Source organism: Ambystoma mexicanum, chromosome 2q, assembly GCF_040938575.1.
Source record: "Ambystoma mexicanum isolate Mex_15411 chromosome 2q, UKY_AmexF1_1, whole genome shotgun sequence".
Taxonomy (NCBI): domain Eukaryota; kingdom Metazoa; phylum Chordata; class Amphibia; order Caudata; family Ambystomatidae; genus Ambystoma; species Ambystoma mexicanum.
In genome coordinates, this window is record NC_090924.1 from 1317083002 (window position 1) to 1317110596 (window position 27595).

The window sequence follows — 27595 nt, forward strand, 5'->3', positions numbered from 1 at the left end:
AAGACTGCAACAATGTCGTTAAAGAAATCACAACTGGTGAGTTCAACGCCAAATGGGAACCCGGTTGAGTATAGTGGCAAAGTGCGAGGGATAAAATGTTGCAAGTAGTACGATAATTACAAGAACGTGCGTAGGATGAGAAGCGCGCTGAAAAGGAAAGCTTTGATTGTCCATTGTGAAAGTTGAAGAGGAGAGAAACAAAGTAGCGAACGTTCACATTTATGTTAACACGTGTAGAAAGGAGCTCTAGTAAACAGAGACATTTTGTACAGGAGTAAAGTTCACAGAGAGAGTGAATATGGAAGCATGCTTGAGGGAAGAGGCACCCTGAGACCCCGTGAAAATTTGGTGGTGAATTGTAAAAGGTGCCGGCAGCACAATATTGAGAAAAGCTGAAGTTGAACTGTAAAAAGTTGCCAGGAGCATGCTGATGAAAGTTGAGATTTAACTGCAAAAAGGTGCCGGGGGCACAATGAAAAGGGTAAGCTGAGATCGCGGCCTAGCTTTCGGAGTAGTCCCACACAGGGCCAAAAGTAATGTGTATTCATCGAAGGTTTCTGATATGTTGAACTGCTGAATAACTGTGAGGAGAGCCAAGGTGCCAGAGTGGTCCCACCTGAGGCTGAGGAATACTGGGCGTTGTCTAAGGGCTCTGGCCCACCAATACATAATCTTGTTGTGAACTGTGAGAGTCTTGTGAACTAATGACAAGTAGGAGACTTCCTGAGGAGAGGTGACAGAGGAATTGTTACCTAAAGGAACTTTGAACTTGTGCAACCAAAACTGTTTGAACTTGTAAAAAGAACTTGTGCAGTGCCTTTGAAAGCTGAGCAATGCATGCTGAATCCCAAGTTGCTGAAGACTTGGGGAAGGGATCTGTGGACCAGCTCCAGTACTATCCTAACCTTTTCTTTGAAGCAACCTTTTTATTTAGTCCAATCCCATGCACATTATTGTGTTAGAGAGTGTGAGGGCAAGCATAGTTTTCTTACAGACATTTTTGTTTTGACTAACTTGAAAGACTTTGGACTTATATTTTTAATTGATGGTCGAGACTACTCCCATTATAGAGGTAGGGCAAGTTAGGCAGTCTCCAAACCTGTTTCATTATCAAATAAAGGTTTTCATAAACTTGAATCATTGTGTCTTTGTTTCTCTCATGAGACCATGCATGTCTCACATAGTGTAGATATCCATATGGGAAGGTGCTCCTAGATGTTCGCCTCAAGCACGACTGTACGTTATAGGCTCTGGCATAGTCACCCGGGAAATAATACATGAATGACCACAAGGTCCTGACACTATGAACTCAGTTCGCAGACCAATAATGTAATGCTGCAATTCTCATCTGTGCAGCAAGCTTGTTTACTCAAGGGGGCCCAGACCTGGTTCCCTGTAACACAATGTTGCCACAAGCTCACCGGAAACTGGTACCATGCATTTATTTTCAATTTTATTTGCCATTGATTTGCCCAGCCACTGTAAACCTGGTCTCTGGAGAGCTGACACATTCAGGATGTTTGCAGGGTGGCAAAAAAAAGAGCGGGTTTGGAATTCAAAATGGGAATTTCGGAATATTCAAACTTGGCCCAATCTCTCAGTTCGCCCATTTGACTCATGTCAATCATTTAACAACAGCCAGTCACTGGGCTTCAGCCATTTACCTAGACAGATGAGCGCCCCTGGAAGATGGCAAGCTTAAGGAGAGCTGTCACAAAAAGCCAGTTAATCAGTCAGTGGGTGTGGGTGTTTGAAGAAGAGGATTGTGTTAGGTGGTTGGGGCAAATTGGCAAATATTGAAAAAAAGCAGTGGGTAAAGTTGGAAAAATTGGAGAGAGAGAGAGAGAGAGATAGAGAGAGAGAGAGAGAGAGAGAGAGAGAGAGAGAGAGAGGGACAGGTCTAGCCATTAGCGGAGGAAAAAGAACAGCATGTGTGGCTGGAGGTGAAAAGCAGGCGGGGCTGAAGGTAAACAGCAACAGTTGGCTGGAGGTGAGCAGCAGGAGGTTGGGAGAGGTGTATGACATGAGATGCTAAAATGAACAAAAGTAAGCGATTGAAGATGAAAAGCAAGAGGTGGTTGGAGGTGAAGGGCAAGAAGTGGTTGGAGGTGAACAACATGAGGTGGAGGAAAGAATTAGTGATCAGGAGGAGGCAGAAGTGAAACATTGGAGGAGGTAAGAAACACCCTAGCTACATAGCCTATGAAGGACTGAGCCTATGAAGGACTGAGTGGGAGATCTTGACCCAAGGTAGGGAGTACAGGCAAAGCCCAGTCTGAAGGGGTTAAACCCATGGTGAAAGGAGGAATGAAAGCATGACACATTGATCAGGATGTAAAGGACAAACACAGGAGTAAAGAAGGTGAGCAGAAGAAAAAGGCTTGTCATCAGGGAGGTGCTCCAAACCAGCATTCCTTGACCACATCTGAGACACTCCATCTGTACCCCTTTCCTCAGACAGAAATTACAGACAGACGATCAGAGAACAGAATTGCCTGCCAGCAGAATGGGTAGCCCTGTTAAAGCCGGTTGAGTAAACAATGGGATTGGCCCGTGTAGGCGATGAAGTGTGCAGGGAAAATCTTAAACCTGAGACTGCGATACAAGAGATTTAACTTTTATGCGGTTTTCCTTACATTTTGGTTGTGTAAATAAACTTTGTTTGACTCAAGTTGTAGGTGCTATCTCTTTGTGCATAATCCTTGGCTACATAACAGACATTTGACATCACTAATATGACATAATATATCTATTTTGAAAATGTAACTAACATTAAACAAGTGCTGTAAAGATGTGGTGTACAAGCTGTAGTAGAGATGGAATGCTTGCTAATTTGATGATAGTGGATCATTGAATCTTGATTTCGACTACATTGTTCTCTTGTTCCTGTCGTTATGCACCTCACCTCTGGTGACACAAAACTCCTCATCTCTCACAAAATCTCTTTTGGAGGTTTAACATCAAGATAATCACAAGCTATCAATGCAGAGAAATCACAATTTATTTTACTATCTTGAAAACACCATGTTTGCAGTGGTCGAAGTGCACGAAAAGAAGTAGTGGAACTATGTTCCCTACTGGCCTGGACCGCTCCCCACAGACCCCATCGCCGCGCCACCTCCCATGCAGAATAAAAACCCCAAGAAACATGTGCCTGCTCTTTAAGGAAGCATCCTGTGCAGTGCACTGAAAGGCCAAGTTTCAAATTCTTCCTACACTTTATTTTAAAACGAAACCGTTCCGGAACGATTTCTTTTTAAAATAAAAGTATAGGAACGGTAAAATGTAATTAAAATGAGTATAGGAGCACCACTCCCGACCACTTCGACCACTGCATGTTTGCAATGATTTTGATATTACAATTATCACACACTATTAATTTGAGAACCTGATCACAATTACCATCACACATCATCTCTGAGGGGCTTCAATATCACAGACGATGATAGTGGGGATTTTAATGTCATTATTACAGCATACAATTTCTCTGGGGACCTCAACATTGTAATTTTCACACACACTGACTATGTAAGGGCAGACACACCATCACTGTGGGGATTTCAACATCCTTACTACCAAACAACATCTCTGTTGGGACTGGAATATAATCAAGTCAAAAAGCATCATCACTCCCGTCCATACACACACAATTATATGATGACATTGATGTCCTATTTATAACACACGAGCTTTAAGGGAGAATTTATAATCATCATTATCAAACAGCATCACTGTGGGGACTTTAGTCTTATTCTCACACACCATCTTTGTGAGAACCGGAAAATCAGTAGCATGACACATAACCTCTATTGGGTCTATAACATCACCAACATTACACACCATATCTGTGGGGACATTAATATAATGATCACACACCATGTCTGTGGGAACTATAACATGTACATCACACACCATCTCTGTGAGGACCTGCACATTAGTATCATGACATACAATATATATTGGTACTTCAGCATCACCAACATCAAACAAAATCTCTCTGGGGACTTTAACATCAAGATAATCACACACTATCGCTCTGGGGACTTTAACATTATTATCACAAACCAACACTGTGGGGACTTTAATGTTATTATTAACACACACACCATCTCTCTGGGGACTTTAACATCAAGATAATCACACTATCGCTCTGGGGACTTTAATATTATTATTATCACAAACCAACACTGTGGGGACTTTAATGTTATTATTAACACACACCAGCTCTGTGGGGACTGTAACATCAAGAGCATCACACACTGGCCCTCATTACGACCCTTGCGGAAATTGACTGACCGGACCGCAACAGCGTAAATAGCGTTTCCGCCATTGCACGAAGGAGCAAAGTGCGGCTAATTACGACCCATCGGGCACGAGCATTACGCCATGGCGGAATCCGAAAGGCTGCGATGGCGGAAATGACCCCAAAACGGCCCTTACCGCCGCCGTACGCTGCACCAGGTGCAATACCGCCACCCATCTTAGCGGTCACCGTAATGAGCGGGCACCGTAATGAGCGGGCACCGCAAATTACGGGCACCGTAAATATACGGAAACGGAAGTAAAAGCATGTGGCCGGAACGGGAAACAGCACGCCGCACAACTATAAAATCCGAATCCCAACACAACCATTAAAAATCCGACCCTGACACACATCCCAACCCGTTAGCAACCCCAGTTAAAAAAATAAATATGGGAAAGGTAGCCAAGAAAGCGTGTGATCGCAAGCGGCAGGTCCACTTCTCCCGAGAGGAACTGACCGTGCTGACCGAGACCCTGCAGGAAAATGCCGCCGTCGTCTTCTCCAGTCAAATGACCAGGACGGCCCTTGCCAACAAGAAGGCCATATGGGCCCTTGTGGCACAGCGCGTAAGTGCGGTGGGGACAACACCCCGCACGCCACAGCAATGTCGCAAGCGGTGGGACGACCTGCGGATCCGCGTACGCAGCATACTTTCTGCGAACAGGAACATCGCCACAGCTACCGGGGGGGGATCAGAGTCGCCCATCAAGTTGACCCCCTGGGAGGAGATCTGCGCCTCCACCATAGGAATGGAGAGCATAGAGGGAGTCGGAGGGATGGAGAAAGGAGTGCCGACATCCGGAGAATCAGGTAGGTTTGCCAAGAGAAACAATGCGAAATCCACAAACCACGAACATGTGCAGTACCATGTGACCCCATAGTGCAATACATACTTTGCCCTGACAGCGCCCTCTAAAAGTCAGAATGAATAAACAAATTAATCAAGATGCCATAAACAACCCCTACATGTGCAGCATGCACCCCCTAACTGCAGGCAGCCAAATGAATGCATCCTCAATCCACACGAAAATGAGACCACCTCCAAGGCCCAGTCCCATATCAGCCTCATGTACCACCCCAATGCATTTGATACGTTGCCATTCCAAATCCGACAGACCCATAACTAACGCTCGCCCCTCTTTACTCCACCACAGGGTCCGATACCAACGACGAGCTGCAGGACACCCCTACCAGCACGCCTGCAAAGAGGGCCAGGACCAACGTCCCAAGAGCCTCCACCTCAGGTGCAAGGATCAAGACACGGCAGCAGCAGGAATCAAGTGCCAGCACACTGGAGGGGACTGCAACAGGCACCCCAGCAGCCAGCAAGTCCACAACCCCAGCACCACAGGTCCCCCCAAAGAACGTATCTGATGGCACTGCCTCTGGTGGTAGCAGCACCATAGGTGACACAGCTGTCATGCCAGCATGCTCCGACACGGAAAACAGTGCTGGCGACGTATGTACCATCCATGACCTTTCCCAATCCCCCTGCATGTTCCATCCCCTACACCATGACGAAACCACGCAGGGGCACCCTGAAGACGACGACTGGCCAACCCCCACAAGTCCTGTGCCAAGGCAACATGTGTTGAGCAGCCCCCCTGTCACACCACCGCAAATGTCCATGGCCCAGCAGAGGCAACAGTCCCTCGACCTGCTGATCGAGCAACAGCAGGAAGCGTCCACGCTACTCAAGGACCATGCAAATGAATGCGGGGGTTCCAGGGCAGCCATGGAAACATCCACCGAGACACTCAGGGCACAAATAGAGAAAAGTAGTGAGAGCCTCAGGGGAGAAATGGAGAGAAGCACCGAGAGCCTGAGAGCACAAATGGAGAGAAGCACCGAGAGCCTGAGAGCACAAATGGAGAAAAGCACCGAGAGCCTGAGGGGGGAACTGCATGCGACGTCCAAAGACGTTTGTGCTGAACTTGCTGCTGTGCGCCGTGTGCTCTCGGAGCTCTCACAAACCCTCAGAGACATGCATGGACGCGAGCAGGCAGAGACGTCATCCGTGGCAAGTTCCGTCCAGGGCAGCCCCCAACGCAGATCTGGCAGGAACCTGCGCTCCACGGGCAGGGGTGCCCCTGATACCCGTAGAGGGGGCTTGCAATAGCGTCTACCCACGGGCAGCATGCATATCTGGACACTGGTGTTGGGGGGGGAGGAAGTAGGGTGGAGGGGGTGTGTTGGGCTTCACTGGGTGGCGGGTCCATAGGGTGTATGAATCAAATCACATTAACAATACAGCACTTCATTATCATCCAATGACATGTGTGGACATTGATATTTGCGTACGAGGCCTTCATAGGCGTACAGTCCACTATGTGCCTGTACTACACACACACAGTGCCACAGGTCCCCTTTCCGTGTAATAGGCACCATGCGTGGTTGCTAGAAGCATGCATCTATGATGCTCTGTCGGATTGCACGTGCATCCTGTGCCTCATGGACTCCCTGGGGTGCCTCCACATCCCCACCCTCATCATCATCATCTTCAGGTGCATGCAGTACAGCGTCAGGGGGCATGGGCACATTCCTACGTATGCACATGTTGTGCAGCATGACACATGCCATGACCATCTTAGAAACCCTCTCATGGCTGTACATGAGTGCCCCGCCAGACCTGCTGAGGCTGCGGAAACGAGCCTTCAGTAGGCCGAATGCCTGTTCAATGACCACACGGCTACGTGAGTGGGCATGGTTGTAGTCCTCCTCATGCTGGTTCTGTGGGTTCCGGATTGGTGTAAGGAGCCATCTCTTCAGTGGATACCCGGCATCACCTGTATGGGACGAATAAAGGGTGTCAGTGGAATGATAGTGCTAAGTAGCCCCCCCCCCCTCCTGCAAGGTCATTGACGCATCAAATGGGCCACGATGTCATGCATGGAATGAGACTCACCGAGTAGCCAGGATCTGTGCCCTGCGTGTCGCTCCATGTAGCGTGGTATTCTTGTGTTCCTCAGGACCATAGAATCATGGGTAGATCCTGGAAATCTGGCACAACAATGCGTAAAGATCTTGTTGGAGTCACACACCATTTGCACATTGATTGAATGAAATTGTTTCCGGTTGCGGTACTGGACCTCCATGGCATGTGGGACAACCAATTCAACATGGGTGCAGTCGATGGCACCAATGCAACCCGGGATGCCGCCAAGTGCATGGAATCCCACCTTTGCGTTGGTAATCTCCTGGTACGTGCGTGGTAGTGTGATGTGGTCGTCGGCGTGCTTCAGGAGGGCATCGTGCACTTGGGAGAGTGTCCGTGAGAACAGTGGCTGTGAAATGCCATGCAACTGTCCCACTGTGTGCTGGTAGGTGCCTGTGGCCAGGAAGTGGAGTACAGACACCACCTTCAGTAGGGGTGGGATGGCGGTTGGGCTATCTATCATGCTCACGAGGTCAGCATGTGTCATGTCCACAATGGCGATTATGGTGTCCCGGTCCAAACGGTAGAGGGTGTGGATCTGCTCAGCAGTGAGGTTGAACGGATCAGCTCGGAGGCGTGGGATTGCGGGCCGCCTGCGTGGTGGTAGTGGCAGTGCTTGTGGGCCTTGCTGACCCTGCCTTGCCCTCCTCCTCCTCCTTCTCCTCCGTCTCCCCTGTGCGCCCGGTTGTTGTACCTGTTGTTGTTCGTCGTCTTCTTGTAGTTGTAGCACTTGCAGTGCTATCTGGTGCCCCAGGCCCAACATCGCTAGTCCTGCCGGTAGCATTTTGGAGTGGGAGTGGTTGTGGGAGGGGTTTGGGTCTGCTATATATGTGCTGTCGGCCTGTATGGCCTCCACCTGTGCTGATTGAATGAATCTGTGGCAGATGCAATCCCTTCTGGCCGAGCACGTCCCGCACGTAAGGCTGCATTTGGCCGCATGGCATCTTGGGATTGGAATCATGTATCAAATCCCGATGGCAGTGTGATGTACTTTGACTGATTTTCATGCTATGCTCCCATTGTTACACATGCTATGATTGCAGCCGCTTACATACCTGTGAAGAGTCAGTGGTATGTAGGGCTCGATCGATGGCCGACCCTCATGCAGCACAGTATCGTACTTCACCGACGGGCGTGGCGTCCCATTTGTGATTGCAGCCAGTTAGCATTATGACACACAGCCGCACTACATTGATGTAATTGTGAATGCAAGCGTTCACAGAAGCCTTTTCGACGTAATGTTGCAAGTGAGGAATTCGAAGGCCAGGATTTTTGGTTGCGAAGTAGCGGTGAGGAGACGCCCACAGGTCTGCCTGGAAATGTAACGTTCTATTGTTGAATGTCCTTGGGACAGGGCCCATAACGAGCAAGCAATGAATGACATGAATTGAATGGGATGCGCAATAGCGTAGTGGACGATAAGGCAGGACGTTCCCAAGTCCATCTAGCTTCACGACACTACAGATCCGGCCAGGAGCACAGTGGTTTTTGCAGACTGCATTACGCACAGACGCGATGGAAGTTTCACATATTATGTGAGTGAATGTTCATGCGTTTTCATTGCGGGATGAGGGAATGATGAATGGATGCATGGACAGATGATTCCATTTAGGGTCTGCCATGTACATGTGTTTTTTGATTCAATCCCCTTCCCCTGCGCTATGTGATGCAAGGCTGCCATAGTGGGACTTACGTCTATCTGCCCTTGTCGGATCCTCCCTGTCTCGACGCGCCTTCATACACTTGTGTCTAGGCACGTTACTAATCCCATGTCATGGGTTCTATCTTGACGGACGCATGCACAGTAACCGACGTTGCCAATGGTGTATTAACCTCGATTGGTTTCGTTATGTATCGATACTGATTTAGGGGTGTGTATATTCCTTTGGAGTGGGCTAGCATGCATATGGGTGTGGATTTGGTGTGTTGAATGAAGATAGTGATGCATCATGTGTCATGTAGTGCAATCGGTTAATTTGTGTTTCATTTTGGTGACAGGTATCTCCTGCCCTATTGCAGATGCCATCTGTACGCCACTCCTCCAGATGGTTTTTACTCTCGACACCTGCAGCTTCGGGTGAATCAGTGGAGCAGCATTACGATCTTATGGGACGATCGCCAATGGGCCACATGCCCTTACGCTGTTCTGGTGGCTAGGTGCAACATTTCGGCCTTTCAGCTGGACTAGTGCCTGCCTCATGGGACGGACCTGCGGTTCTTGCCGCTTCCATGTTGCCTTTTGGAACGTTGATGTTGGCCCTGTGTGCCATGATGGTACAGGGCGTCACACAAGTGGAAGCTGGTCAATTATTGCAGATGCAGCCCTCGGTGATGATGGATGTTTTGGTGTTATTTTACAAATTGCTGTGAGGCCTTGTCATTAGGATGTGCATTTAAATTGTATTCCGATATTTGGCGTGTTGCGTTATTCTTTGCAGGTGATGTGGCGATTTTCGATTTGTGGCGGTATGTATTGCGAGATGATCTGCATTGTGTTCCGCCTTCTGAGTTGAGTTGTGTGGTACAGTACTGGCCGCTTTTGCCTACGTAGCACAGTGTGGTCACGGATAGGGGCTGCCATTGTGACTGTTTACATGATGTGCTGTTCAGGGGCGGGGGATTGGCTTTTGGCCGACTGGTGCCTGTCAGCCAGGTCGATTGATGGTATGATGGGATGTTCAGAATGTGGCTGGTCACAGGTGCCTGTGTTTGCGTGCGTTTGTTGGAGGGGGACTGGGGTCATGTCCATTGGAATAGCTTCTGTATTCATGCCATCTGTGCCCTGCAGCTCCCATCGGCCCCTCTTGGGATGTGCCTGGCTGCTCAGTCACTCTGCCAACTTGTGTGGTACATGCTTCTGCTGATGGTTGGTTTGTTTACTGGCAAGAGTACAGGTCTGGTGCAATCCCCCTCAGGATGCTGTTTTGGATGTTGCCTTGCGCTGGTGGCAAGCGATGGGGGACTACTGTTGTTTTGTGTCATGTGTTCTTGATTTCCATTTTGATGTCTTGTACCTTCACATGCCTGTGCTGCATCAGTACGGCTATGGTGAAATGCCGTACATGGATGCCCACTCACGGGGCGCTTCGAACACCTGCATGCATTTCTACGTTGGCATGCATGGGTGAATTGTAGATTTCACTGGTTGCATGGTGTGAGTACATTGCGCCTGCCAGGAGTTGTGCAATGTGGCCAGGGAGTGGAGTACAGGCACTCAGTGGGCCATTTACGGTTGGTTCACGATGCCGTATTTCTCGCCATGGCGGAATGGTCCATTCCGCCATGCCTGATGGCGTTAGGTACATGTCCGCTAGGGTCGGAATTGGCGTACCGTTGCACCATGGTGGTGTTTGCGGTTTGGCATGGTGCGCGCGCGCGTGCTTAGTGCAGTTAGCGTTGGCGTTCACTACGGTGTCGCTAATGGCTTCGTACTTTGCGGTGACGGGTCATAGTCGCACCGAGCGCTTTTCGATGGCGGTATTGCATTTCCGCCATCGTTTTCCCCTTTCCGCCAGGGTCGTAATGAGGGCCACTATCTCTCTGGGGACTTTAATATCATTGTTATCACATACCAAAACTGTGGGGACTTTAAGGTTATTATTAACACACACCAGCTCTGTGGGGACTGTAACATAATTATCACAAACCATCATTACCCAGGAGGGCAACGTGTTCACCTTGGAAGCAAGACGACATGAAGCAACACAGGTTCGATCCTCGGGTCCGCACTTAGAAACCTCTGGGTATTTAAGCGCATTATAAATACGCAACCAAGACAAAAAAAACAATTACGCAACTAAAAAACAAACGATTCCTGTAACAGCGCCTCGATGCCAGCGGGCTGTGTGAGCGCTTTAAAAATGCAAAAATAAAAAAATAACTTATGAGGATCTGGATATGATTATCATGACATACAATCTGTTTTGGTACTTCACCATCACCAACATCAAAACCCTATCTCTGGGTACTTTATCTTTATGTTAATCACTGACCATCTCTGTGTGGTTTATAAAACAACATAGATATAGGGTCTTTAACATGATTATTCATACACACCATCTCTGTGAGGAACTAAAACCAGTATCAAGGCATAAATTCTCTAGAGGGACTTCGACATCACCAGCATCAAACACCATTTAAATGGGGGCTTTGACATCAAGATAATCACACACCATCTCTCTGTGGACTTTAACATCAAGATAATCACACACTATCTCTCTGGGGACTTTAATATCATCAATGTCACATACCATCTCTGTGGGGACTTTAACCGTCAAGATAATCACACACCATCTCTCTGGCGACTTTAACATTAAGATAATCACACACTAGCCCTCATTACAGGGTTGCCAGTTAAACCCGCCGGTAGGCGGCAGGTTGCCGGCAACCCTGTAACACAGTTTCTGCCGCCTGTAATCCCGGTGCCACTGGGATATCATAGCAAGTGGCGGAACAGTACATCCCCATTCCTGTGGAGTCTGATAGGACTCCTCGGGAATTGGGACAGTGAAGCTCTGGCACTGTGGCTAACGCTGCTGGTGCTTCAGTGAGAACCATGCCGCTAGGGGCCTGAAAACCCAGCAGGTCAGGCCTGCCGGGAGTTCTGTGGCCCCTACCGGCATTCTCATAGATTGTCGGTATCGAAAGGGTGCCGGTACATTGCTATTGGTACCCTTACTTCCGGACCACCAAACTTATAATGAAGCCCACTATGTCTCTGGGGATGTTAATATCATTATTATCACATTCCATCACCGTGGGGACTTCAAAGTTATTAATAACACACACCATCTATCTGGGGACCTTAACACCAAGATAATCACACACTATCTCTCTGGGGACTTTCATATCATTATTATCACATACCATCTCTGTGAGGACTTTAACATAATGATCACACACCATCATTGTGAGGATCTGGATATGATTATCATGACATACAATCTCTTTTGGTACTTCACCATCACCAACATCAAACACCATATCTCTGGGTACTTTTTCATTATGTTAATCACACACCATCTCTGTGTGGTTTACACAACAGCATAGGTATAGGGTCTTTAACATGATTATTCATACACACCATCTCTGTGAGGACCTGAAACCAGTATCAAGGCATACAATCTCTAGTGTGACTTCAACATCACCGACTTCAAACAACATTTCAATGAGGACTATAACATCTTTGTCATCAGACCAATCATAGAGAGTAGATGTGTTTCGGCGGACAAGATGGTGACTGTAAAACAATGACACTTGTATTCAAATCACTGCTTCCTCACTTGATCATTCTGTGCTCCATTTCTCTTTTCTGACACATTTGGAGTGTTTTAAAATATGGTAAAATTACAGATTGAGCACGTTTTTAAGTGAACTTCTTATGGAAAATACAACACCATTACCATCCATCTATTGTGTATTCCTCTGGTACGGGCAGGTACACATATATAGAAATAGAACTAAGTATTTTACAGAGATCTATGAAACAAACATTTAGATTTTTGCATAGTGAAACATTCAATTCCAAATAAGAATAATTAAGTCCTCACAAAGATGGTAACACGCGTTCAGGTCCCCACAGTGATGGTACCGTACACGCGATTAAAAATTTGTGTGTGTGAGAGAGAGTGTGTGTGTGTGTGTGTGTGTGTGCGTGCGTGAGAGAGAGAGAGAGAGAGAGAGTGTGTGTGTGTGTGCGTGTGTCAAATGTGCCCACAGACACAAAGCACATGTTCTTTTCAGTGTCTAAATGATGATTGATTTAATTTTAATTTTATTGAGCATTTGTAAGGTGCTTTATACTACAGAATTGTGTTTCAAAGCGCCACAAGGCTAAATGGGAAGGGAACAGGGGAAATAACAATCGTAAAAAAGAGTAAAGATACAGTCGTGGTCCTACTAGGCCTTGTGGCATTCGGACGTACAAGTGCATTGGGAGAAGTGCAGGGGATGGGGATGGAAGGAGGAGCAGAGGTGTGGAAAAGGGCTGGAGGAGGGGCCGGGTGGGAAGTGCTAAGGGGAACCAAGGAGGAGAACCTCAGGCTAAGTTCTAGTACCGGTGACTCTCAAGGGTGGGATGTGGAGCCACCAAGCACGGGCACACAGGGCAGTTCAGTGGGGATTTGAGGGGGTACTGGTATTGACTGGGTGGGAGGGCCTGGGATCCTGTGAGATTCATGAGGATTAAGGCACCTGTTACAGTGGCAGGAGGTGATTAGCAGGGAATGGAAAGAAGGAATGAGAAAGAGAAGAGCAGAGTTTTGAGCACGTTCTGGAATTTAAGGACCAGCTTGAGTCTGAGAGAGGCAAAGAGGTTGTTCCAAAGGGAGGCACCAGCCGAGGAGAGAGACCTGCCACACCCCTCCCCCCCCACACTCTGCTTGGAGAAGCATTTGACAGTCAGAGAGGTGGAGGTAGACGAGCGTAGGGCTCTAGAGGGGAGTACCTAGGGAGGGAAAGTTGGAGATAGGGAGGTTCAAGGCCCCAGAAGGCCTTGTGGATGATGCAGAGGGTCTTGAATTTGATCCTTGCAGCCACTGGGAGCCAGTGAAGCGATGTTAGGGCTGGAGAGATAGGGTCACTCGGCTTGAGGCCAAGGGTAAATCTATTCTGGATTAGCCGGAGGGGGTGAAGATGGAGATTAAGATTAAGAATGAGGCTGTTGCAGTAATGCAGCCTGGAGAGGACCAGAGCTCTGGACACATTGAGCTTCTGGGGGAAGGTGAGAAAAGGAAGAATGCCTCTGAGGAGGTGGAGCTGGAAGTGTGACTTTTTGGTAAGGTCCAAGATGTGAGGGGTGAAGGAGAAGGCTGAGTCGAAGATGATCCGGAGGCTTTTGGCCTCAAAAGATGGTGGGTGTAGAGGGCCCAAAGAGGGTGGTCAGAGGGTAGGACGAAAAGAGGGCACAGGTGTCCCGATGAGGAGGATCTCCATCTAACAATAAGAGAGATGAGAGATGTAAATGAGAGAAAGAAATAAAGAACGCAAAGTGTTTTCTAGCTTCGTGATTTGGGCACACAACATGAAGTGCCGAAACCCCACCCCCTCATGCAGTGCCACTCCTCACCCCACAAGTTGGGCAGCAGGTGTGGGCCACCCCAACGGGGGGGGGGCCTGTAGTACGTGCCCCATTTGCCCACCCATAAAAACGTCTCTGTTTTATTTGGCTTACCTTTAGGTTTCATGTGTATTCAAACAAAAAAAAACAGGGTAGCAGTAGGGTTTAAAAAAGGGTAAACATGGTTACATTTTTGTACCAAACGTGAGAAGATCTGGAATAAGCCTAACTTGGATGGGACTTGATTTGCACTGGCATGGTGGTGCTGCTGAAATGTCCTGGTTGGAAAGTTTTATCCGGTCACACTTTGGTATTTCCCGGCATAGGATGTCCTGGCTGCGTGGGCGCATAACACCACCAGAGACTATAAGATTTAGTGTACATTAGTGAAAGTGGCTTGAATGCGATGCAGCGCTGCTTGAAGTACTGAAAACTCAGGATATGCATGTTGGGCTGCTACTGTTTTTCCTTAGCTTTTTGTATGAGAACTGTGGGTACATGCAGGTCATCTGTGATGTCATTTGTTACTCATGAACATTGAATGCCAGGGGGTGAGTTATGTTTGCTTTGTTTACTGTAACTTCGGAATTTCTCGATTTTAGTCTTTGCTTTGCATCCATAACAGCCCTTCAACTGCAATACATCAGTAAACGTTTTATTATAATAAATTTGCCATTTTATTTTTGAATCTATATTTGTTTTTTGTTAATAATATATACACAGAGCCCCATGAACATTTGGTCAATGCCGCAGTGGCAATGCCCACCGCGGACAGGGTATATATGATCTTTAGCCTTGCCCTAGGCACTGCAAGTGGTCATTGCACCACTGCACCCCAGGCATGACCGTTAGCCATATTCCCGGCAACACCAATGCACCCACATTGCCCTCTGGGTCTGGCCTACCACAGACAATAGTCCACATATCGAAGGCATTGCCTTACCCTCCACTGCATCACAGAATTCACTACAGCACCACTACTCAGGGGTGGACTGGGAACCAAAAGAGGCCAGGGAAATAATTCTCAAAGTGGCCCCAAAGTACACATTTTCAGCATTTCAAAATTTGGAAATTAAATAGTCTACCATACAAAAGAGGCCCAAGGTGCAGAATCCCACCTGGAGATCTCCAGAGTTCCCTATAGACCAGTCCACCCCCGCCCACGGTGCAGAGGCCTTCCGGGAAATCGCCAGAGTTCCCTAGAGGCCAATCCACCCCTGCCACTACTGCCATTATTCTAAGCCTTTTTGTTAACACGAGTAGACAGATCCTTTCACAAGTCTGCAGACCTTTGGCAAACCTTTTTTGTTCAAAAGGGGTAGGTTCAAGCACTCTAAGGCACACCATAACACTTCTATGGGTTGGAGTGCGCCCCAGAGAGCTGCTATGTGCAACTTTGTCAAACAATATCAGCACACAATCAAACCCTTCACCGGTCTGTGGACCAAGATGGTCGGTCGCAATTCAAACATTTTCAGACCAACCACAGTTATTCTCTTTCCTTAACAAATCAAAGGTTGCCTCACTACCGTCCAAATTCACAGACCCAAACCAACCAAGCAAATGCAGCATTAGCAGTATGTGGAAATGCAGATAAGTCCAGAAGCGGACATATATCAAGTTTGTTTATAAAATCTGCAGGACAGATTTTGTCCAAATAAAGGGAAGATTTCAGTTTTTGCTGTAAGTCAGAACAATATTTTCCTATGTGGGTTTGCTTAGATGAAGCAACTTTGGGATCCACCCCTATAACTGATACCAGTGCACAGAACTTCGCAATAATTCAGTGTCAGATGTCAAAGTCTGATACACATATTTTTTGAAAGGTTACGTGCAGTTTCGTCAATTAAAGCCAAAGTTATGAGCACCTCAAAAGTACTCTTCCTAAGGGCAGTGTAAGCTAGCCATAACTATTGCAGACTCCGTAACACACACGAGCCATTCTGCCATTTCCACATCAAAGGTGACATATGACGTTGAGTTTAATTTCTTACTTTATTTCATTAATGAAGAGAAAATCATTGTTCGAGGCTGTAGGCTCCCCTCCTCTATACTTCCAACTGGGTTCAACATGTTGCCGCTTCCGCTGCTTACTCAAGAATGTGGAAAACTGCCATCTTACAGTGTAATGATCTCGTTATCATAACAGAGTACATGTATCATAATTTCAAAGAGTATTCATCTCTTCCCGAACTCCTTTATGGTGATATTGCATACTAAAGAGAACATTATTTACCATGTAATGTGGTTTCTGATGGACACGATATTCCTGCCACAGATTCCTAATCATCGAAATGTCACCCAGGAAAAGACTAGTAAACTCGGTAAACTGGACCTCATCTTCAAATCCTTCCTTATTGACGGGAACACCATTAAGGTCTATAATGATACAACAACACTAGGTATTTACCTCTGTTCCACCTTGTCACTCACAAGACAAACCAATGCTGTGGTATCAGCTTCGGCCTACATCTGCAAGCTTATAACAGCATGTAGATATTCCCTAACGGCCCCCAACTGTATCATCCTCACTAGAACCCTTGTGATAGCTAAAAGGGACTATTGTAATGCCCTTTATTTAGGGACCAGCCAAAGACACATCAACAAGCTCCAGGTCATCCAGAACAATGCTATAAGGGCGGCTCTTAACATCCCTAGGAAACTTTATATCTCTGACACACGGCGTAGTCTACACTGGCACCCGGTTGCCTCAAGAATATCACTTAAAACTCTTGCTTTGACTCATAAATCCCAAGCTAACCAGGCACCCATCTATCTTGCTAACCGCTTCACTGCCCACAATCCTAACAGACCCTTAAGATCTGCTCAAGTCCACTTACTGTCAATACTAAGATTTAAGCTCCAGAAGGCAGGGGGATCCAGCTTCCCAGCCCTCGCCGCCAAACTCTGGAATACATTACCTCCTACACTCAGAGCTGAATCTTATCAAGTGTTTAAGAATAAAGTCAAATCTTGGTTCACTGAGCAGGACCATGCTGCTTCACACACGTACACTTTCCGCACTTCTACAACCATCTCTTCCTGCTGTCCTGTAAATACATGTTCTCTCCAGGGGTACAGCCTTTTGCCTCCCCCATTCTCTTTGGCCACATCCCTTTCTATTATGTTTTCTGTCTTTCAATGGGCTGCAGTTTCTGGATCTTCAAATACCATTTCCTCTGTTTTGTTCATTCTATTCTAGGTGTATGGTGGGCACTCACTTTATTCAACTATGTCCTTTTATAAGCCGCAGCATCTGTGTGGTCACGAGCCACAGCCTCCGTCTTCTCTGAGGATAGCGTGCCCAACCACCACCTTCTCCTCTGCCATTCCACAGGTCACAGCATCTGTCTGTTCATGGGGCTCAGACTCTATGTTTGTTCTCTGGGATAGGGTGCCCCGCTCACCCCCGTCTTCTGAGATAGGATGCCATGCTCAACCTAAGCACCTACTCTGTGGCACAATTACAAGTGCTGCAAGCACCGAACGGCTGGCACAGGAAGGGCTATCACTGAAAGGGGAAATCCAGAGGAGTAACTTTGCTGAAAATGTTGGGGGGGACATGACAACTGAAGGGAAGGGGTGGAGTGAAGGGAGGGCGGATGGTGGCTCTGAGGGATCATTTCGGGCAAATAGGCTGCCCCCGCTCCCTCAGCATTGGTGACAGGGGACCCAACAAAAAAAAGAAGAAAAGGGACACTGCGGCGTCGGATCCGAACCGCATTAAAGGGATGGATCTGATGCTGCAAGTTAAAGGAGAGGAAGCGGATCGAGAAAAGTTAAGTGGGGGGGGGGTTCATGGGTGTACTGGCGGTTTGAGGGGAGATGGGTTTGTTTTTTTGTACCGAGGTAAAAATGTATTTGCAGCAAAAATTACTACGGTTAATTCTGCTGTGATTTTGTACGTCGGTCAAACACACTAACAGGGTAATTCATAGAATTTCGCAGAAAAGTGTCGCAAGCGGCTGGCGCAGAGTGTCCGCGTGCGATTGTCTGCGCCAGGCACGTGCGCTAAAACCGATTTCCGCGCACAGCGTATTCATGGATTTTAGGCTCCCAAACCAGCCATGGCGCAGAGTATCGCAGCGACCCTGCAGCAGCGCCAGTAACGCCCCCAAGAACGCCCTCGCGCAAGGAAAAGCCATCAAAATCGCTAAATCATCGCAAAGGGCTGCGCTAACCCTGGACCAGTTTACAGGGCTGCCAAACAAGGAACGCAAAGCGGGTAACGTGTATATCAGGGGTACGCGTGAAGTTATACACGCGATTAGCCAGGCTGCCAGGGTACGTGTATTTCAGGGGTGCGCGGGAAGTTCAACACGCGATAGTCCAGGGAACGTGTATTACAGGGGTACGCGGGAAGTTCAACACGCGATTGTCCAGGGAACGTGTATTACAGGGGTACGCTGGAAGTTCAACACGCGATTGTCCAGGGAACGTGTATTACAGGGGTACGCGGGAAGTCTTACATGCGATTAGCCAGGGCACGTGTAATACAGGGGTACGCGTGAAGTTATACACGCGATTAGCCAGGGTATGTGTATTACAGGGGTACGTGGGAATTATCACACGCGATTTGGCTGGGTACGTGTATTACAGGGGTACACGGGAAGTTCTACACGCGAATCGGCTGGGTACGTGTATTACAGGGGTGCGCGGGAATGATCACACGCGATTTGGCTTGGTACGTGTATTACAGGGGTGCGTGGTAATGATCAGACGCGATTTGGCTTGGTACGTGTATTACAGGGGTGCGTGGGAAGTTCTACACGCGATTGGCCAGGGTACGTGTATTACAGGGGTACGTGGGAATTATCACACGCGATTTGGCTGGGTACGTGTATTACAGGGGTACACGGGAAGTTCTACACGCGATTCGGCTGGGTACGTGTATTACAGGGGTGCGCGGGAATTCTCACATGCGATTTGGCCAGGTACGTGTATTACAGGGGTGTGCGGGAATTATCACACGCAATTAGGCTGGGTGGGTCCTCACAGGTGTTCCCTGTACACCCTCCACGGCCCCAGCAGGCAGCCCACAAAACAGGGGACTACCCTGCACACCTGCTCATGTCCCCCTGCACCCCCAGCCCCCAGCAGTGCAGGGTCACCCTCCACCAGGCCCCCACTCATGTCTCCCACCACCCCCACCCCCCAGCAGTGCAGGGGCACCCTCCACCAGGCCCCCACTCATGTCTCCCACCACCCCCACCCCCCTGCCACCATGGGCAGCCCCCACCAAGCCCCCACTCATGTCTCCCACCACCCCCACCCCCCTGCCACCATGGGCAGCCCCCACCAGGCCCCCACTCATGTCTCCCACCACCCCCACCCCCCAGCAGTGCAGGGTCACCCTCCACCAGGCCCCCACTCATGTCCCCCTGCACCCCCACCCCCCAGCAGTGCAGGGTCAAACTCCACCAGGCCCCCACTCATGTCCCCCTGCACCCCCACCCCCCAGCAGTGCAGGGTCACCCTCCACCAGGCCCCCACTCATGTCCCCCTGCACACCCACCCCCCAGCAGTGCAGGGTCACCCTCCACCAGGCCCCCACTCATGTCTCCCACCACCCCCACCCCCCAGCAGTGCAGGGTCACCCTCCACTTGGCCCCCACTCATGTCACCCACCACCCCCACCCCCCTGCCACCATGGGCAGCCCCCACCAGGCCCCCACTCATGTCTCCCACCACCCCCACCCCCCAGCAGTGCAGGGTCACCCTCCACCAGGCCCCCATTCATGTCTCCCACCCCCCCCCACCCCCCAGCAGTGCAGGGGCACCCTCCACCAGGCACCCACCCATGTCTCCCACCACCCCCACCACCCAGCAGTGCAGGGTCACCCTCCACCAGGCCCCCACTCATGTCTCCCACCACCCCCACCCCCCAGCAGTGCAGGGGCACCCTCCACCAGGCACCCACCCATGTCTCCCACCACCCCCACCCCCCAGAAGTGCAGGGGCACCCTCCACCAGGCCCCCACTCATGTCTCCCACCACCCCCACCCCCCTGCCACCATGGGCAGCCCCCACCAGGCCCCCACTCATGTCTCCCACCACCCCCCAGCAGTGCAGGGTCAACCACCACCAGGCCCCCACTCATGTCCCCCTGCACCCCCACCCCCCAGCAGTGCAGGGTCACCCTCCACCAGGCCCCCACTCATGTCTCCCGCCACCCCCACCCCCCAGCAGTGCAGGGTCAACCTCCACCAGGCCCCCACTCATGTCCCCCTGCACACCCACCCCCCAGCAGTGCATGGTCACCCTCCACCAGGCCCCCACTCATGTCCCCCTGCACCCCCACCCCCCAGCAGTGCAGGGTCACCCTCCACCAGGCCCCCACTCATGTCTCCCACCACCCCCACCCCCCTGCCACCATGGGCAGCCCCCACCAGGCCCCCACTCATGTCTCCCACCACCCCCACCCCCCAGCAGTGCAGGGTCACCCTCCACCAGGCCCCCATTCATGTCTCCCACCACCCCCACCCCCCAGCAGTGCAGGGGCACCCTCCACCAGGCACCCACCCATGTCTCCCACCACCCCCACCCCCCAGCAGTGCAGGGTCACCCTCCACCAGGCCCCCACTCATGTCTCCCACCACCCCCACCCCCCCAGCAGTGCAGGGGCACCCTCCACCAGGCACCCACCCATGTCTCCCACCACCCCCACCCCCCAGCAGTGCAGGGGCACCCTCCACCAGGCCCCCACTCATGTCTCCCACCACCCCCACCCCCCTGCCACCATGGGCAGCCCCCACCAGGCCCCCACTCATGTCTCCCACCACCCCCACCCCCCAGCAGTGCAGGGTCAACCACCACCAGGCCCCCACTCATGTCCCCCTGCACCCCCACCCCCCAGCAGTGCAGGGTCACCCTCCACCAGGCCCCCACTCATGTCTCCCACCACCCCCACCCCCCAGCAGTGCAGGGTCAACCTCCACCAGGCCCCCACTCATGTCCCCCTGCACCCCCACCCCCCATCAGTGCAGGGTCACCCTCCACCAGGCCCCCACTCATGTCCCCCTGCACCCCCACCCCCCAGCAGTGCAGGGTCACCCTCCACCAGGCCCCCACTCATGTCTCCCACCACCCCCACCACCCAGCAGTGCAGGGTCAACCTCCACCAGGCCCCCCCTCATGTCCCCCTGCACCCCCACCCCCCAGCAGTGCAGGGTCACCCTCCACCAGGCCCCCACTCATGTCCCCTTGCACCCCCACCCCCCAGCAGTGCAGGGTCACCCTCCACCAGGCCCCCACTCATGTCTCCCACCACCCCCACCCCCCAGCAGTGCAGGGTCACCCTCCACCAGGCCCCCACTCATGTCTCCCACCACCCCCACCCCCCAGCAGTGCAGGGTCACCCTCCACCAGGCCCCCACTCGGCTCCCACCACCCCCACACCCCTGCCACCATGGGCAGCCCCCACCAGGCCCCCACTCATGTCTCCCACCACCCCCACCCCCCAGCAGTGCAGGGTCACCCTCCACCAGGCCCCCACTCATGTCTCCCACCACCCCCACCCCCAGCAGTGCAGGGGCACCCTCCACCAGGCCCCCACTCATGTCTCCCACCACCCCCACCCCCCAGCAGTGCAGGGTCACCCTCCACGAGGCCCCCACTCATGTCCCCCTGCACCCCCACCCCCCAGCAGTGCAGGGTCACCCTCCACCAGGCCCCCACTCATGTCTCCGACCACCCCCACCCCCCAGCAGTGCAGGGTCACCCTCCACCAGGCCCCCACTCATGTCTCCCACCACCCCCACCCCCCAGCAGTGCAGGGTCACCCTCCACCAGGCCCCCACTCGTCTCTCGTCTCCCACCACCCCCACCCCCCTGCCACCATGGGCAGCCCCCACCAGGCCCCCACTCATGTCTCCCACCACCCCCACCCCCCAGCAGTGCAGGGTCACCCTCCACCAGGCCCCCACTCATGTCTCCCACCACCCCCACCCCCCAGCAGTGCAGGGGCACCCTCCACCAGGCCCCCACTCATGTCTCCCACCACCCCCACCCCCCAGCAGTGCAGGGTCACCCTCCACCAGGCCCCCACTCATGTCCCCCTGCACCCCCACCCCCCAGCAGTGCAGGGTCACCCTCCACCAGGCCCCCACTCATGTCTCCCACCACCCCCATCCCCCAGCAGTGCAGGGTCACCCTCCACCAGGCCCCCACTCATGTCCCCCTGCACCCCCACCCCCCAGCAGCGCAGGGTCACCCTCCACCAGGCCCCCACTCATGTCTCCCACCACCCCCACCCCCCTGCCACCATGGGCAGCCCCCACCAGGCCCCCACTCATGTCTCCCACCACCCCCACCCCCCTGCAGTGCAGGGTCACCCTCCACCAGGCCCCCATTCATGTCTCCCACCACCCCCACCCCCCAGCAGTGCAGGGGCACCCTCCACCAGGCACCCACCCATGTCTCCCACCACCCCCACCCCCCAGCAGTGCAGGGTCACCCTCCACCAGGCCCCCACTCATGTCTCCCACCACCCCCACCCCCCAGCAATGCAGGGGCACCCTCCACCAGGCACCCACCCATGTCTCCCACCACCCCCACCCCCCAGCAGTGCAGGGGCACCCTCCACCAGGCCCCCACTCATGTCTCCCACCACCCCCACCCCCCTGCCACCATGGGCAGCCCCCACCAGGCCCCCACTCATGTCTCCCACCACCCCCACCCCCCAGCAGTGCAGGGTCAACCACCACCAGGCCCCCACTCATGTCCCCCTGCACCCCCACCCCCCAGCAGTGCAGGGTCACCCTCCACCAGGCCCCCACTCATGTCTCCCACCACCCCCACCCCCCAGCAGTGCAGGGTCAACCTCCACCAGGCCCCCACTCATGTCCCCCTGCACCCCCACCCCCCAGCAGTGCAGGGTCACCCTCCACCAGGCCCCCACTCATGTCCCCCTGCACCCCCACCCCCCAGCAGTGCAGGGTCACCCTCCACCAGGCCCCCACTCATGTCTCCCACCACCCCCACCCCCCTGCCACCATGGGCAGCCCCCACCAGGCCCCCACTCATGTCTCCCACCACACCCACCCCCCTGGCACCATGTGCAGCCCCCACCAGGTCCTCACAATCCCCAATCATGTGCGTAATGGTCAGCCTCCACAGCCAAAAAGCCCTACCAAGTAACCCATTCACCCACATGGAAATGAAAACACATGTTACACCCCCAATGTTCATGAAGCAAATGAACCCATGTCCGTCACACACAGATTTTCAAATTGAATGGGAAAACACACAACATGACATGCATGAAACCAATGAGATGAAACCACACAGTGAACAATGGAAAAAAAAATGTATTGGACAAAAATACGAATGGTAAAGAAAGAAAAATAACTACAATGTAAATGTGAAATAATAAGCTGCATGTCCGCATAAAAACACAAAAGTAGAAAATCAAATCCATAAAATTTTGTCCAAAGTGAAATGTAAAAACTCTCCATGCAACAAAGAACTATGTACAAAAATAACAAGGGTCCATCATCACAACTGAACTAAGGAAACCTCCTAAAAAACCTACCTAAATATCAACTATATACAAAAAGTGGAGCAGTGTCCGTCGACTCCAAATCATAAGAAAAAACAAAGGAAACCTAAAACTAAAGAACCATATACAAAGGCGGCGGGCAAGTCCAGCGGCTCACTCCGTGGTGTTCCGGGCCAGGGCATCATCGAACTCCTGTTCGATGTCCCAGAGGCGGTCCAGTTCCATGGCCCCGAGGGTCCGCAGGGACGACGCCGTGTCCTCCTCCAACCCCCTGCGGATTGCCTCGAGGCACTCGGCCCGCCTCAGGGCCCTCCGCATGGAGTTCTCCGCCCTGACCATTGTGAGCCGCGCCTCTTCCGCCCGCCGCCGCTCCGCACCTATGGCGTGGCCCAACCGCTGCCACACGGAAGACACTCTCTGTCCTGGGTCCTCCTGCCCTCCGGCCGATTCCTGCCCCTCCGATGTCGAAGGCCCCGAGCCTTCATGGCTCCCACCATGTTGCTGCTGCTGCTCTGCCTCTGCCCGTGCACTGCCTCCTGCTGCCTGCACATCCTCCGCCGGCTGGGGTGCAGTTGTTGATGTGGCCACCCCTGCTGGACGTCCGACTCCCGACTGTGGCAGGGATGCCTCCTCCACCAGCCTGGCCGCACTGTCAGAGGCAGCTCCACAGGGCACCCAGGTGACTGATGGGTGGGAAGATGGCACAGAGGACGACTGGCGCGTAGGGGGTCCAGTTGAGGAGGGGGTCGGAACAAGCCCCATCAGACGGAGGAATCCGGTCTGGGTGACCTGTCCCAGCAGGCTGACGTGGTCAACGAGCCATTCGAGATGACGTGCAGTCTCTCCATGAAAAGACTGCAGGTCACCTCGCATGGCCCGTTAACGCAATGCCACACCAGCCAGGACAGGCTCAACCCGGACCTGGATAGCCACGTCCGCAGGCAGAGGAAGGCCAGTTGACGTCAGCTCATCCCCTGCCTGGAAACGGGTCTGGACGTAGGCATCCCTGCTGGTGCAAGATGATGCAGGGACAGGATCGGGGACAGGATTGCACACAGGCACCTCCGCGGCGGCCTGTGCTGCCTCCTGTCCCTGGTCCTGGACTGCACCACAAGCACCAGTGGGATCCCCACTTCCAGACCCCGTCTCTGGTGCTTGCACGGCCTCCTCCTCCACCAGACCCCCCACCAACCTGGATGACTCTGTGCCATCTTCCCCTGTTGGGCCCTGTGGGGTCCCAGCTGCCCCTTCTGCTGCCGAGGAGTCCAACTCCAACCTCCGCCTCTTGGACCTCCCCCCGGCAGCTGCGGCCTGGGACGCGGCACCGGACTCCTCACTCCCCGACGAGATGACAACACGGGAGGGGAGCCGGGCCTTGCGTCTCCGGCTGGCGGTCGGATCCCCGCCGCTGTGCTCCACAGCACCTTCTCCGCCCTCTTCATCAGTTGACGCTGCAGACAGGGAGAAACAAAACACAGGCATCAGGGCACTGTACAATGGACACATACACACATGACAGTTGCACATGAGTGGCATTGGCAAACCTCAGACATGTCATCACAATCCCCAACACACATGTCATTGCAACTCGCACACATGAGCCATACCACAGCCATATCGCAACTGCCACCACCATCCATACACATACAACAGCATGAGCAGCCAAAGGTGACCCAGACATCACATGCAACACAGGAAGTGCACCACACATGTACACACACCACCACACTTGCATGCATGTGTACACCTCTGCCAAGTGTCGCACTGTTCAGACGGGCATCCATGTCACATCTGCCAATCAGGCTTACACATACCGCAGTCACATGCATCCATGTTGCATCACTGTTGCACCCTTGTCAAATACACACACATGCACATGTACACAGTGCTCATACATGCAGCCCAATACAACATACATGCGTGACATCACGGACATGTCTACTTACATACACATACATACAAACATGTGTGCACGCACAACTGCATTTGCCATGCAAGCCTACACACACAAGCACCATCCATGTCTCACACATTACAGCCCTCGCATGTGTCAGCCCCACGGCCATGTACACCCCCACCCATACTCGACCCCATACAAACAGATGTGCAACCTGCACAATACCGAATAATCACCACACGCACTGCTCACAATCAGGATGCATGTACACTCACCGCTCGACTCCAGACGGGTCTGCTTCTCCAGGACCTGGACGTGGAGCGCTGGGGATATGCGTTCCAGGACCCCCATCTGTTCTTCCGACAAGTGGCCCCGGCGCCCCTTGACATCCGCTGCCTTCAGGAGGCGCCGGGCCTTGTTCAGGGTCCTGGACCTGAAGTCCTCCCAGCGCTTCCTGACATGTTGTAAGTCCCGGACTGCCACCCCCTCCGCGTTGATGGCAGTCACGATGTCAGTCCAGATCCGAGTCCGTCCTTCCTTGTTGGCGCGGGAACTTCCGAAGAGGGCATCATACTGCCCCAGGACTTGCTCCACCAGGACACCAACTTCGGTGGCACTGAAGCTGGTGCCCCTCTGCCTCTCTGGCCGGGGGTTGTCAGTGGTCACAGATGGTGTTTGCCCCGACATGACAACCCCAGAGGCAGGAGTGGGTGGGCAACTGGGTCCTGGGGCTGGGCTGTGGAGCGATGGAATTCCAGTCGGGAGTCTTCGGTACCAGCAGGGGTGGTCACAGCAACAGCACCCCTGGCTGATGTGCAGGCAGCAAATGGCAGTGCACGTGGGCAGCAGGCAGTCAGGCAGCAGCAGATGGTAGGTGGGAGCGTGCTCGGGGCTCTGGGGGGCAGTAGTTCGGCCTTCTGGGCAGGAGCGTGGTCTTCCGTGTGCTTACGCGTGGCCAGCTTGGTACGGAGTGATTTGGCACGTGAAAATCCTGCACGTCAGCATGAAAATCGAGGAAAGGCCCTTAGCGCGTAAGCGCGTCAGCACGCATACGCGATTCTATTGGACCAAAGGCCCTCAGCGCGTAAGCGCGTCTGTGACGTGACCCGCACGGGTGTTTCCCACACAGCACGTGATGACAGAGCACACGTGGAAAGACTGCACGTCAGAGTCTCATCGCGTGTGATTGGTGGAAATGGCCCTACACGCAGAAGTGACAAAGCGTGTAATTGGTGGAAATGGCCCTACACGCAGAAGTGACAAAGCGTGTAATTGGTGGAAATGGCCCTACACGCAGAAGTGACAAAGCGTGTAAGTGGTGGAAATGGCCCTAGCGCGTACACGCCGCGTAAGTGACGCTGGACGTGTGGGCCTGTATAAAAGGTACGCGTAGAACACCACTTCCTTGTACGTGCTTTTCGTGGAGAGCGAGTGGGTGAATTCTGTACTTCTTGTCGTTTCACACGCGATTTACTTCACGGCGTTTCAAGTTCGTATTCCCTGTTACCTCTGACAGCTTTTTCTCTTCTTTCGCTTTTACTGGTTTACCTGGGCCTGTTCCCTCAAACAGTGTTCCCTTCTACTGTTGTCCTGTCTCCTCAGACAGGGTACAAATCTTCTTTTGGCAGGGGTGTTGCCAACCAAACGTGCTCCTTTTACACGCTCGTTTACCAGGCAGACGGTGAGTCACGCACGTATCTAACATCTGTGCTTGCCCCGTGTGTAGCCTACCCCTTCAGAGGTCATTCTAGGCTGCGTGTGACACGCATACGTTCATTCTTGTGTTTCTGGGTGCCACAGCGTAGTGCAGGTTTTTCTTTCTGCACACGTGGTCTAGGAGGGGTTGCGTGCACGTCATCTCCCTTTTTTGGGCCTCCTGTGCGTTGCGTGACCCGTCATCTTTC

The 27595-nt window shown here is 52.4% G+C and overlaps 1 protein-coding gene across 1 annotated transcript in view; it reads right to left on the bottom strand.

The window, feature by feature from the left end:
• NEK10 (NIMA related kinase 10) overlaps positions 1-27595 on the bottom strand; it is a 2768076-nt gene that overhangs the window by 619131 nt on the left and 2121350 nt on the right. The gene's annotated exons all lie outside the window — the stretch shown is intronic.